Here is a 13,887-nt window from a genome sequence, read left to right as displayed (position 1 = left end):
ATACAAATGAAAAATTAAGAGATGTCCACCAAGAAATAGGTTTTTTAAAAGAAGCAAATGGAGATTAGAGAACTGAATTCAAGAAACCCAAAGAAATTAACACCAAGATACCTCATAATTAAACTTCTGAAAACCTACAGACAGAGAAAAAAATTCTTAAAATCAACCAGAGAGAAATGATACATTACCTCCCCCAAAAGAACCAAGTCAAAAGACAGATTTCACTGAAAACATGGAAGGCAGGAGGAAGGAAGACAATATTTTTCAAGTGAAGAAAAATTCATGCCAACTATAAATCCCACATTCATCGAAAATAACCTTCAGAAACAAAGAGGAGATAAAGATAGTCTCAGATGTTGGAAAAACTAAAAGAATGTGTTGCTAGAAGATCTACCCTTAAAGAATGTCTCAAAGGAGCTCTCCAAATGAAAAGAAAATGATAAAACAGCTGGAAACTTCAGGAAGGAAAGAACAGCAGAATTGGTAAAAACAGGAGTAAACATAATAGATTATTTTTCCCTTCATGAGTTTCTTTAATCATATATTTGGTTGAAGGAAAAGTTGTAACGTCATCCGATATGGTACTCAATGGATATAGAGGAAATATTTAAGACATGAAGAGAGTAAAGGGGCCTAAATGAAGTCAGTTTTCACTCAAAATAGCAAAACGCTTGTACCAATATGGCAATACATAGCAATACGATAACATAGCAACCTCTATGAAAATTGTAAATAGTGATATACTCAAGAATATTGTAAATAAATCCAAACAGAACTCTGAAAAATGTTCCAGTAATCCACAGGAAGGCAAGAGAAAAGCAACGAAGGAACAAGAAATAGAGGAAACAAACAGAAAACAAATAATAAGGTGGCAGACTTAAGCCTTAACATATTAATCATTACTTGAAATGTAAATGATTTAAACACACTGATTTTTCTTTAAATGTAAACAATCTAAATACATCCAAAATAGATTGACAGAGTAGACAAAAGTTTAAAATGACCCAACTATATGCTGTCCACTTGAAAATAATGACATAGGAAGGTCAAAAGTAAAAGGATTTTAAAAAGATATGAAAAGATTAATCAAAAGTAGCTAGAACTATGGGCTTCCCTGGTGGTGCAGTGGTTGAGAGTCCACCTGCTGATGCAGGCGACGCGGGTTCGTGCCCCGGTCCGGGAAGAGCCCACATGCCGCGGAGCGGCTGCGCCCGTGAGCCATGGCCGCTGAGCCTGCGCGTCCGGACCTTGTGCTCCGCAACGGGAGAGGCCACAACAGTGAGAGGCCCGCATACCGCACACACACACACACACACACACACACACACACACACAAAAAGTAGCTAGAACTAGAGAATACATCATTCAGGAATATAAACAGATAGGGTACACTCTAAAGAAAAGCCGGGGAATGAGAGCCCCACAATTAAGGATAGTGGTTACCTCTTTAAGAGTGGGAATGGGATGGCAACAGGTAGGGGCACTCAAGGGACCACAAAGTTCATGGTAAGTTTTGTTCCTTCAACTTGATGATTGATAGAGAGGTATTTAGGGCAACTTTATTTTTTAGAGCGCATATACATTTTATAAATTCATTTGTATATTCTCAGTATTCGACAAAATATTTTTAAGATCGTAAAATAATAAATTATGATACATCCATGTGATGGAAACTCACACAGGTTTTAACATTTTTTCAGACATTCTCCTGTGACTACTACCCAGAATTCATTCTTCAATGGGAACACATACGTTTGTGTTTCTGTCATAAGTTACTGTAGTAAAATAAGGAGGCACAGCATGGCCTAGAAATCCAGAGGGAGAAGGTTGTTCCAAGTAGGGATAGTGGAAACTAAAGAATAAAGGAAGGATCGGGAAAAGCTTCGTGACCGATATTCTATTGACGCTGAGCCTTAATGGATGACTAAGACATGGATTCATGAAGACAAGAGTCAAGAAGTTATTCCAAGCAGAAGGTATTCCAAGCAGCGGGGGCATCAAGGGCAGAAGCCTGGAGATAGTAACTAGTGGGATGGATGCAAAGGATAGGGAGAAGCCTTAGGTGGCCTGTAATGTACATATGAAGGGCCATACTGAGAAACAAGAGTAGGAAAGGTAGATGGTTTACTACTTCTTCCCAATTTCCCTTCTCCTCCTGCTTCTCTCCGCCAAACCTCCTTTCCCTAACCAAATGGTGTCCTGTCAGAACCAGTGAGGTTCAGAAGACCAGCTTCCAAGCAAATATTTCCAAATGCCTTTGACTGTGGAAAGAGCAACTAGAAATCACTCACGTGAAGTGATGTCTGGAAGACAGCAAGTGCTCCTTAATCGTACCTGTGGGCCGGCCTTCCAGTTTCCTTCACGTGGACCACCCTAGGCTCCCTCCACACACACAGGGGATGTGGCTACTCCGTGGGAGTCCTGGAGTCCCAAGCTTCCCTCTCAGGGGCTGTTCTCAGCCTCCACAAGCTGCTCTTCCGTGGCAGGAAGAGGCAAGCGGCCAAAGGATTGGGTTTCCCACTTGCCAAGGAAGGCTGGGCCTCAAAGCCACAGGCTGAGCTGCTCGCAGGCGGCAAGACGAAGAAACTTGTCTGCTCACAGAGGGCCTCGACCACCCTCTCTCCCCGCAACAGCACATGCCAGAGATTCAGACGGCTGATCTGACCTCATCATGTCCTGAGTCACTCTGCATGAGTGGTGACTTTGCCTAACCGATGATTTGAATTTGTAAAGAAAAGCAGGGGTTTCCACACTACAGAGGCCATTCCCATGTGCATCAAAGCATTCTGTATCCTTTTAGGAAGGCAGCCCCAGAGGGAGGCCCTCCCACACGTCTGGCCTCATCTGCTGCTCTCCTATTCCCACATCGAGTGTCCAGTGACTCCAGACCCCCAGATCGAGTGTCCAGTGACTCCAATGGGAATGCCCAAAGGAATGTCCAATGTAAACCCATGTGTTGGCTCAAAAACACCAATGCCAGCTCAGGCTATGTCAATAGACTCTAGGCCTTAAGGGTGGCCTCCTTATACTCATTTATGCAACAACCGTTCTTCCCACAAATATTTATAGAGCCACTACTATGTACCAGTACCCAATCTCATCCAGTGCCATAAAAAGAGCACCAGCTCCAGGGTAGATAAACACTGGCTTCAGGCCTTCTTGGTGATCTGCTAATACTTAGCTAGAGAGAAACTGAGAAACAAATGAGGTGGGAGGCATCAGGTTACATCAAAGGACCTTGTGCCCGCAACCTGTCTCTCTCCCCTGGGTCTATCTGATCAAGAGCAAATCACACCACTCACGTGTACAGCTCTAGGCTGGAGGGGTGCCAGGGTGGCTGTTTGCTGGATTGGGGGGGGTGGTGATGATTAGAGAATTGCAGGTGTCCACATTCTTGCAGGTAAGACCTCTTGTGGTACTGGACCGTGCTGTGGGTAGTAGAAGAAGGGGAACATGGACGGTGGCCGAGAGCCAAGAAAAGGCTCTCCCTGTGCCACCACATTCCAGTGCAAAATGCTGAGAAATCCAAGAACTTACTTGAACTTGGCTGTCCAAGTACTTATGAAGGTATGTTTGTCAAGGGAGGAGGACAGAACATATATTTTTAAACATATTTTTACCTTGATTTATAACTTTTAAACATGGAGATATTTGGCATATAGATCTCCATTGGCTCTCTTGTCCCAGATCCTGCCCGTCTTAGAGGCAGACCTGCTTCAGGCAGAAGGAAAGTGATCGCAATGAGAGGCACAGAAATGCAGGAATGAATGAAGAATGATGGAATTGGTAAACATGTGAATTAATGGAAATGAATACTGACTGTACAGAACAATAATAATTATCAGGTCTTGAGTTTTAAATATTTGTAGACTTGAGATGCATGACGATAATATCCAAAAAAAAGTGGGACATATAAATGGAGCTGTGTGTCTAAGGTCTAAGTATTGTCTGAGAACTGGTAAGAGTACAAATTTATAGGAGACTCTAATTAAGAACATAGGTTGTATATTTTAATGGTTAAAAAATAGTAAAAAATTTGTAACTAAGAAGCTAAAAGAAGGGCAAATGGAGTAGTAAAAAAAATGTATTAATCTAAAAGAGGGCAAGAAGAGATGAATAAAAAAAAAACAAATGTAAAACTTTGAGGACAGCTAGAAACCAAAAATTAAGAGAGTAGATATAGACCCAAACTCATCTGCAATGACATTACATGTAAATGGTATCAATACTCACTATTATAAGATAAACCTTGTAAGATGGAAGAAAAATGACCTAATTACATGCTGTTTACATGAAATATTCCTTATATAGGTGAACACAGGTTGTAGATAAAAAGAGGAAAAAAGATATGCAATGCAAACACTAACCAAAAGACAGTAGGCTAAGCTATACTAATATCAGATCATTTTTCTGCAAAAGTAATTGATAGACTAAAGAGGACTATTCCAAAATTATAAAGGTGTTAATCCACCAGGAAAATATTTTTAAATGCTAAATGCGTATGCACAGTAAAAATATAACTTCAAAATATATAAAGCAGGGCTTCCCTGGTGGCGCAGTGGTTGAGGGTCCGCCTGCCGATGCAGGGGACATGGGTTCGTGCCCCGGTCCGGGAAGATCCCACATGCCCGTGAGCCATGGCCGTTGAGCCTGCGTGTCCGGAGCCTTTGCTCTGCAACGGGAGAGGCCACAACAGTGAGAGGCCCGCAGACCGCAAAAAAAAAAAAAAAAAAAAATTAGAAGGAAGAAATAGAGCTATGATTATTCAAAAATGGCAACAAAAAAAAAATTGCATATGCTGAAAACCAAAAATAATGCAGCCAAACTTTGAAGAAATACATCATGTCAGCAGATTGGAAAATTCAATATTGTAAAAATGCCAGTTTTTTTCAAATAAATCTATAGGAGGATTAGGGTAAAAAGTCCACCAGAAGTATCAACTCTAGTTTGCAATTCCAGTAAAAAGCCCACCAGAATTATCAACTCTAGTTTGTAGAACAAAGCTAGAGGACTTGTATTACCAGATATCAAAAAACTTGTTCTAAAAGTATCATCATTAAAATTGTGTGATATCAGTGAAAGGAAAAAGAAAAAATACTTAGAATGGAGAGGCCAGAAATAGATAGATATAGTTCTTGACTTATAAAAATGATGACATTGTTGTACAGTGGGGCAAGGACGGGCTTTTCAAAAAATAGTGCTGGATCAATTGGATATCCATATAGGAAAAAAAATTTTTAATGTGTACACAAGGTATACAAAAATCGGCTTCATATGAATTAAAGATCTAAATGTGAAAGATAAAACAACAAAGCCTCTAGAAGCATCACGGGGGAATATCTTTATGACCTTGCAATAGACAAAAAATTTCTTTAAAAGGACCCCTAGTAAATCTGGAGTCAAGCTCGACTTGTGGGATGCAGAAGTGGTATCTCTCTCCCATTCCCACCACCTCCTCTCTCGCCCCTCCCTCCACTGTCCCCCTCTGCATTTTTTGCCCCAATCCTACCTGCACACCCCACCACTCTGGCTCCCTCCAAGGAAGCACTACCTACAGCATTCGTCCACACATGCTGAGCCTCCTGGAGGGACAAGCAGGTCCCTTAGGTCAGCTTGACCTAAGCCATTCTCTTGTTTTGAGATTGCTTAGATGTCACAGTGATTGACCTGGGCCCATTCGCCTCTAGGGAGGTTCCATAATGAAGGACATAAATCCTATGACTGTAGAACGCTCTGGGAAAATGAAAGGTAACCTTGAAGGCTCCTTTGAGGATGTAATTCCCCAACTACTCATCCCCTACCTGGGACCCTTTCCATAAGAAAACTGAACCAGCAGAGCCATAGCTTAGGGGAGGGGACAAGGAACAGGACTGATTATGTTCACACCTGCAAGCAATCTGAGGGAAGGAATAGTATCAAATGTGTTTCTCTATCCCCAGAGGAGAGCTCGTAGCAGGTGCTTTGCCAATGTTTGAGAAACAGAAGGAAAGGGATGAAGGAGAAAGGAGAAGAGAGAGGAAAGAGAAGGTGGTTTAGGTAAGCTTCAGTCCCAGCTGAGTGGGCTCCCTTCCCTTTGCCTCAACATCCTACTTAAAGGGCATTTAAAAATACTCTTGCCAGGGACTTCCGAGAAGATGGCGGAAGAGTAAGATGCGGAGATCACCTTGCTCCCCACAGATACACCAGAAATACATCTACACGTGGAACAACTCCTACAGAACACCTACTGAACGCTGACAGAAGACCTCAGACCTCCCAAAAGGCAAGAAACCCCCCACGTACCTGGGTAGGGCAAAAGAAAACAGAATAAACAGAGACAAAAGGATAGGGACGGGACCTGCACCAGTGGGAGGGAGCTGTGAAGGAGGAAAAGTGCCCACACACTAGGAAGCCCCTTCGCGGGCGGAGACTGCGGGTGGCGGAGGGGTAAAGCTTCGGTGCCGCGGCGGAGAGCGCAGCAACAGGGGTGCGGAGGGCAAAGCGGAGAGATTCCCACACAGAATATCAGGGCCGACCGGCACTCACCAGCTGGAGAAGCTTGTCTGCTCACCAGCCGGGGCGGGCGGGGGCTGAGAGTTGAGGCTCGGGCTTCGGTCGGAGCGCCGGGAGAGGACTGGGGTTGGCGGCGTGAACACAGCCTGCAGGGGGCTAGTGCGCCACGGCTAGCCGGGAGGGAGTCCGGGGAAAAGTCTGGACCTGGCGAAGAGGCAAGAGACGTTTTCTTCCCTCTTTGTTTCCTGGTGCGCGAGGAGACGGGATTAAGAACGCTGCTTAAAGGAGCTCCAGAGACGGGCGCGAGCCGCGGCTATCAGCGCGGACCCTAGAGACAGGCATGAGACAGACACTAAGGCTGCTGCTGCCGCCACCAAGAAGCCTGTGTGCGAGCACAGGCCACTATCCACATCCCCCCTTCCGGGGAGCCTGTGCAGCCCACCACTGCCAGAGTCCCGGGATCCAGGGACGACTCCCCCGGAAGAATGCACGGCGCGCCTCAGGCTGGTGCAACGTCACGCCAGCCTCTCCCGCCGCAGGCCCGCCCCGCACTCCGTACCCCTCCCTCCTCCAGGCCTGAGTGAGCCAGAGCCCCCGAATCAGCGGCTCCTTTAACCCTGTCCTGTCTGAGTGAAGAACAGACGCCCTCCGGCGACCTACACGCAGAGGCGGGGCCAAATCCAAAGCTGAGTCCCTGGGAGCTGTGAGAAAAAAGAAGAGAAAGGGAAATCTCTCCCAGCAGCCTCAGGAGCAGCGGATTAAAGCTCCACAATCAACTTGATGTACCCTGCATCTGTGGAATACATGAATAGACAACGAATCATCCCAAATTGAGGAGGTGGACTATGAGAGCAAGATTTATGCTGTATAGCTGTGCTTCCACCATTTGTCCTAGGGTTCTATCCATCCGTTTTTGTTTTTTTTTTTAATCCATCCGTTTTTTGTTGTTGTTGTTTTTTAAATTTTTTTCTTGATTATTTTTTTATTTTAATAACTTTATTATATTTTATCTTACTTTATTTTATTTTACTTTATCTTCTTTCTTTCTTTTTTTCTTCCTTCCCTCCTTCTTTCCTTCCTTCCTCATCCCTCCCTCCTTCCTTTCTTTCTTTCTTCTTCTACTAATTCTTTCTTTCTACTTTTTCTCCCTTTTATTCTGAGCCGTGTGGATGAAATGCTCTTGGTGCTGCAGCCAGGAGTCAGTGCTGTGCTTCTGAGGTGGGAGAGCCAACTTCAGGACACTGGTCCCCAAGAGACCACTCAGCTCCACATAATATCAAATGGCGAAAATCTCCCAGAGATCTCCATCTCAACACCAGCACCCAGCTTCACTCAACGACCAGCAAGCTACAGTGCTGGACATCCTATGCCAAACAACTAGCAAGACAGGAACACAACCCCACCCATTAGCAGAGAGGCTGCCTAAAATCATAATAAGTCCACAGACACCCCAAAACACACCACCAGACGTGGACCTGCCCACCAGAAAGACAAGATCCAGCCTCATCCACCAGAACACAGGCACTAGTCCCTTCCACCAGGAAGCCTACACAACCCACTGAACCAACCTTAGCCACTGGGGACAGACACCAAAAACAACAGGAACTACGAACCTGCAGCCTGCAAAAAGGAGACTCCAAACACAGTAAGATAAGCAAAATGAGAAGACAGAAAAACACACAGCAGATGAAGGAGCAAGATAAAAACCCACCAGACCTAACAAATGAAGAGGAATTAGGCAGTCTACCTGAAAAAGATTTCAGAATAATGATAGTAAAGATGATCCAAAATCTTGGAAATAGAATGGACAAAATGCAAGAAACATTTAACAAGGACCTAGAAGAACTAAAGATGAAACAAACAAGGATGAACAACACAATAAATAAAATTAAAAATACTCTAGATGGGATCAGTAGCAGAATAACTGAGGCAGAAGAATGGATAAGTGACCTGGAAGATAAAACAGTGGAAATAAGTACTGCAGAGCAGAATAAAGAAAAAGAAATGAAAAGAACTGAGGACAGTCTCAGAGACTTCTGGGACAACATTAAATGCACCAACATTCGAATTATAGGGGTTCCAGAAGAAGAGAAAAAGAAAGGGACTGAGAAGATATTTGAAGAGATTATAGTTGAAAACTTCCCTAATATGGGAAAGGAAATAGTTAATCAAGTCCAGGAAGCACAGAGAGTCCCATACAGGATAAATCCAAGGAGAAATACATCAAGACACATATTACTCAAACTGTCAAAAATTAAATACAAAGAAAACATATTAAAAACAGCAAGGGAAAAACAACAAATAACACACAAGGGAATCCCCATAAGGTTAACAGCTGATCTTTCAGCAGAAACTCTGCAACCCAGAAGGCACTGGCAGGACATATTTAAAGTGATGAAGGAGAAAAACATGCAACCAAGATTACTCTACCCAGCAAGGATCTCATTCAGATTTGATGGAGAAATTAAAACCTTTACAGACAAGCAAAAGCTGAGAGAGTTCAGCACCACCAAACCAGCTTTACAACAACTGCTAAAGGAACTTCTCTAGGCAAGAAGCACAAGAGAAGGAAAAGACAAACCCAAAACAATTAAGAAAATGGGAATAGGAACATACATATCGATAATTACCTTAAATGTAAATGGACTAAATGCTCCCACCAAAAGACACAGATTGGCTGAATGGATACAAAAACAAGACCCATATATTTGCTGTCTACAAGAGACCCACTTCAGACCTAGAGACACATACAGACTGAAAGTAAGGGGGTGGAAAAAGATACTTCATGCAAATGGAAACCAAAAGAAAGGAGTAGCAATTCTCATATCAGACAAAAGAGACTTTAAAATAAAGACTATTAGAAGAGACAAAGAAGGACACTACACAATGATCAAGGGATTGATCCAAGAAGATATAACAATTGTAAATATTTATGCACCCAACATAGGAGCACCTCGATACATAAGGCAACTACTAACAGCCATAAAAGGGGAAATCGACAGTAACACATTCATAGTAGGGGACTTTAACACCCCACTTTCACCCATGGACAGATCATCCAAAATGAAAATAAATAAGGAAACACAAGCTTTAAATGATACATTAAACAAGATGGACTTAATTGACTTTTATGGGACATTCCATCTAAAAACAACAGAATACACATTTTTCTCAAGTGCTCATGGAACATTCTCCAGGATAGATCATATCTTGGGTCACAAGTCAAGCCTTGGTAAATTTAAGAAAATTGAAATTGTTTCAAGTACCTTTTCTGACCACAACGCTATGAGACTAGATATCAATTACAGGAAAAGATCTGTAAAAAATACAAACACATGGAGGCCAAACAATAAACTACTTAATAACGAAGTGATCACTGAAGAAATCAAAGAGGAAATTAAAAAATACCTAGAAACAAATGACAATGGAGACACGACAACCCAAAATCTATGGGATGCAGCAAAAGCCATTCTAATAGGGAAGTTTATAGCAATACAATCCTACCTTAAGAAACAGGAAACATCTCGAATAAACAACCTAACCTTGCACCCAAAGCAATTAGAGAAAGAAGAACAAAAACCCCCCAAAGTTAGCAGAAGAAAAGAAATCATAAAAATCAGATCAGAAATAAATGAAAAAGAAATGAAGGAAATGATAGCAAAGATCAATAAAACTAAAAGATGGTTCTTTGAGAAGATAAACAAAATTGATAAACCATTAGCCAGACTCCTCAAGAAAAAAGGGAGAAGACTCAAATCAATAGAATTAGAAATGAAAAAGGAGAAGTAACAACTGACACTGCAGAAATACAAAAGATCATGAGCGATTACTACAAGCAACTCTATGCCAATGAAATGGACAACCTGGAAGAAATGGACAAATTCTTAGAAATGCACAACCCGCCAAGACTGAATCAGGAAGAAATAGAAAATATGAACAGACCAATCACAAGCACTGATATCGAAACTGTGATTAAAAATCTTCCAACAAACAAAAGCCCAGGACCAGATGGCTTCACAGGCGAATTCTATCAAACATTTAGAGAGGAGCTAACACCTGTCCTTCTCAAACTCTTCCAAAATATAGCAGAGGGAGGAACACTCCCAAACTCATTCTACGAGGCCACCATCACCTTGATATCAAAACCAGACAAGGATGTCACAAAGAAAGAAAACTACAGGCCAATATCACTGATGAACACAGATGCAAAAATCCTCAACAAAATACTAGCAAACAGAATCCAACAGTACATTAAAAGGATCATACACCATGATCAAGTGCGGTTTATTCCAGGAATGCAAGGATTCATCAATATACACAAGTCAATCAATATGATAAACCATATTAACAAATTGAAGGAGAAAAACCATATGATCATCTCAATAGATGCAGAGAAAGCTTTCGACAAAATTCAACACCCATTTATGATAAAAACCCTGCAGAAAGTAGGCATAGAGGGAACTTTCCTCAACATAACAAAGGCCATATATGACAAACCCCCAGCCAACATCGTCCTCAATGGTGAAAAACTGAAAGCATTTCCACTAAGATCAGGAACAAGACAAGATTGCCCACTCTCACCACTCTTATTCAACATAGTTTTGGAAGTTTTAGCCACAGCAATCAAAGAAGAAAAGGAAATAAAAGGAATCCAAATTGGAAAAGAAGAAGTAAAGCTGTCACTGTTTGCAGATGTCATGATACTATACATAGAGAATCCTAAAGATGCTACCAGAAAACTACTAGAGCTAATCAATGAATTTGGTAAAGTAGCAGGATACAAAATTAATGCACAGAAATCTCTGGCATTCCTATACACTAATGATGAAAAATCTGAAAGTGAAATCAAGAAAACACTCCCATTTACCATTGCAACAAAAAGAATAAAATATCTAGGAATAAACCTACCTAAGGAGACAAAAGACCTGTATGTAGAAAATTATAAGACACTGATGAAAGGAATTAAAGATGATACAAATAGATGGAGAGATATACCATGTTCTTGGATTGGAAAAATCAACATTGTGAAAATGACTCTACTACCCAAAGCAATCTACATATTCACTGCAATCCCTATCAAACTACCACTGGCATTTTTCACAGAACTAGAACAAAAAATTTCACAATTTGTATGGAAACACAAAAGACCCTGAATAGCCAAAGCCATCTTGAGAACGAAAAACTGAGCTGGAGGAATCAGGCTCCCTGACTTCAGACTGTACTACAAAGCTACAGTAATCAAGACAGTATGGTACTGGCACAAAAACCGAAAGATAGATCAATGGAACAGGATAGAAACCCCAGAGATAAACCCACGCACATATGGTCACCTTATCTTTGATAAAGGAGGCAGGAATGTACAGTGGAAAAAGGACAGCCTCTTCAATAAGTGGTGCAGGAAAAACTGGACAGGTACATGTAAAAGTAAGAGATTAGATCACTCCCTAACACTATACACAAAAATAAGCTCAAAATGGATTAAAGACCTAAATGTAAAGCCAGAAACTATCAAACTCTTAGAGGAAAACATAGGCAGAACACTCTATGACATAAATCACAGCAAGATCCTTTTTGACCCACCTCCTAGAGAAATGGAAATAAAAATAAAAATAAACAAATGGGACCTAATGAAACTTCAAAGCTTTTGCACAGCAAAGGAAACAATAAACAAGACCAAAAGACAGCCCTCAGAATGGGAGGAAATATTTGTAAATAAAGCAACTGACAAAGAATTAATCTCCAAAATTTACAAGCAGCTCATGCAGCTCAATAACAAAAAAACAAACAACCCAATCCAAAAATGGGCAGAAGACCTAAATAGACATTTCTCCAAAGAAGATATACAGACTGCCAACAAACACATGAAAAAATGCTCAACTTCATTAATCATTAGAGAAATGCAAATCAAGACTACAATGAGATATCATCTCCCACCAGTCAGAATGGCCATCATCAAAAAATCTAGAAACAATAAATGCTGGAGAGGATGGGTGTGGAGAAAAGGGAGCCCTCTTGCACTGTTGGTGGGAATGTAAATTGTTACAGCCACTGTGGAGAACAGTATGGAGGTTCCTTAAAAAACTACAAATAGAACTACCATATGACCCAGCAATCCCACTACTGGGCATATACCCTGAGAAAACCATAACTCAGAAAGTCACGTACCAAAATGTTCATGGCAGCTCTATTTACTATAGCCCGGAGATGGAAACAACCTAAGTGTCCATCATCAGATGAATGGATAAAGAAGATGTGGCACATATATACAATGGAATATTACTCAGCCATAAAAAGGAATGCAATTGAGCTATTTGTAATGAGATGGATAGACCTAGAGTCCGTCATACAGAGTGAAGTAAGTCAGAAAGAGAAAGACAAATACCATATGCTAACACATATATGTGGAATTTAAGAAAAAAAAAATGTCATGAAGAACCTAGGGGTAAGACAGGAATAAAGACACAGACCTAGTAGAGAATGGACTTTAGGATATGGGGAGGGGAAGGGTAAGCTGTGACAAAGCGAGAGAGAGGCATGGACATATATACACTACCAAACGTAAGGTAGATAGCTAGTGGGAAGCAACTGCATAGCACAGGGAGATCAGCTCGGTGCTTTGTGACCGCCTGGAGGGGTGGGATAGGGAGGGTGGGAGGGAGGGAGACGCAAGAGGGAAGAGAGATGGGAACATATGTATATGTATAACTGATTCACTTCATTATAAAGCAGAAACGAACACACCATTGTAAAGCAATTATACTCCAATAAAGATGTAAAAAAAAAAAATACTCTTGCCATTTGGAAAAAGTCAGTGGGTCTGGAGTAGCCAAGGAGTCTGTGCATTCCCTCCTTTGAAAAGTCTAGGTCTGATACATTGCGTTTTTGTTTATTAGGTTGGGGAATCTGGCTTTGAACATTCTTCCCCAGGGGTCTGGAAGCTCCTCCTGAAAAAGGACCCTGCCAGTCCCTTAATGCACAGCACAGATCCAAATGCTTACTCCAGACTCCGCACACCCCTGCCCAGCTTTGACACATCCCTGGGTGATGATTTACTTAGTCCTAATTGTGCCAAACACAACACATCCAATAAAGCTTTTTTTTTTTTTTTCAGTTGGCTGTTTATCTAACTTCCTCTTTTTAAATTTTCATATTAGGCGTTTCTAGAGAAGAAGCTGATGTCACAGGGCCTCCTTCCAGATGTTGTTTTGAAATCAGTGTAACCATGGCATTGCTGGAAGCTGAGGAGTCCATCTGGGCCAACTGAGTCATGCCTGGGTGCAGGGCAGGAGCCAGGCGGGGGCTAGAGTGTCCCTGCGAGAAGGGACAGGGAGGGGGGTGTTACTGAGTACACAGAGGCTCCTCCAGAAAAGGCTATTGGGACAAGCTGTCACCTTT

The 13,887-nt window shown here is 41.8% G+C and overlaps 1 protein-coding gene across 7 annotated transcripts in view; it reads right to left on the bottom strand.

The window, feature by feature from the left end:
- Positions 1 to 13,887, bottom strand: part of IL16 (interleukin 16) — a 116,336-nt gene that overhangs the window by 65,363 nt on the left and 37,086 nt on the right. The window contains exon 1 of one of the 7 annotated variants that reach the window (XM_032622601.1): positions 6,526 to 6,960. The exons of the other annotated variants lie outside the window; for them this stretch is intronic. The gene's annotated coding sequence lies outside the window, so the exon portion shown is untranslated. Of the gene's footprint in view, positions 1 to 6,525; positions 6,961 to 13,887 lie in introns of those variants that run through there. 7 annotated transcript variants of the gene reach the window in all.

This window comes from Phocoena sinus, chromosome 2 (assembly GCF_008692025.1).
Source record: "Phocoena sinus isolate mPhoSin1 chromosome 2, mPhoSin1.pri, whole genome shotgun sequence".
Classification (NCBI taxonomy): Eukaryota; Metazoa; Chordata; class Mammalia; order Artiodactyla; family Phocoenidae; genus Phocoena; species Phocoena sinus.
Note: the sequence above shows the minus strand (reverse complement) of the source record. Positions and strands in the feature narration are given on the sequence as shown.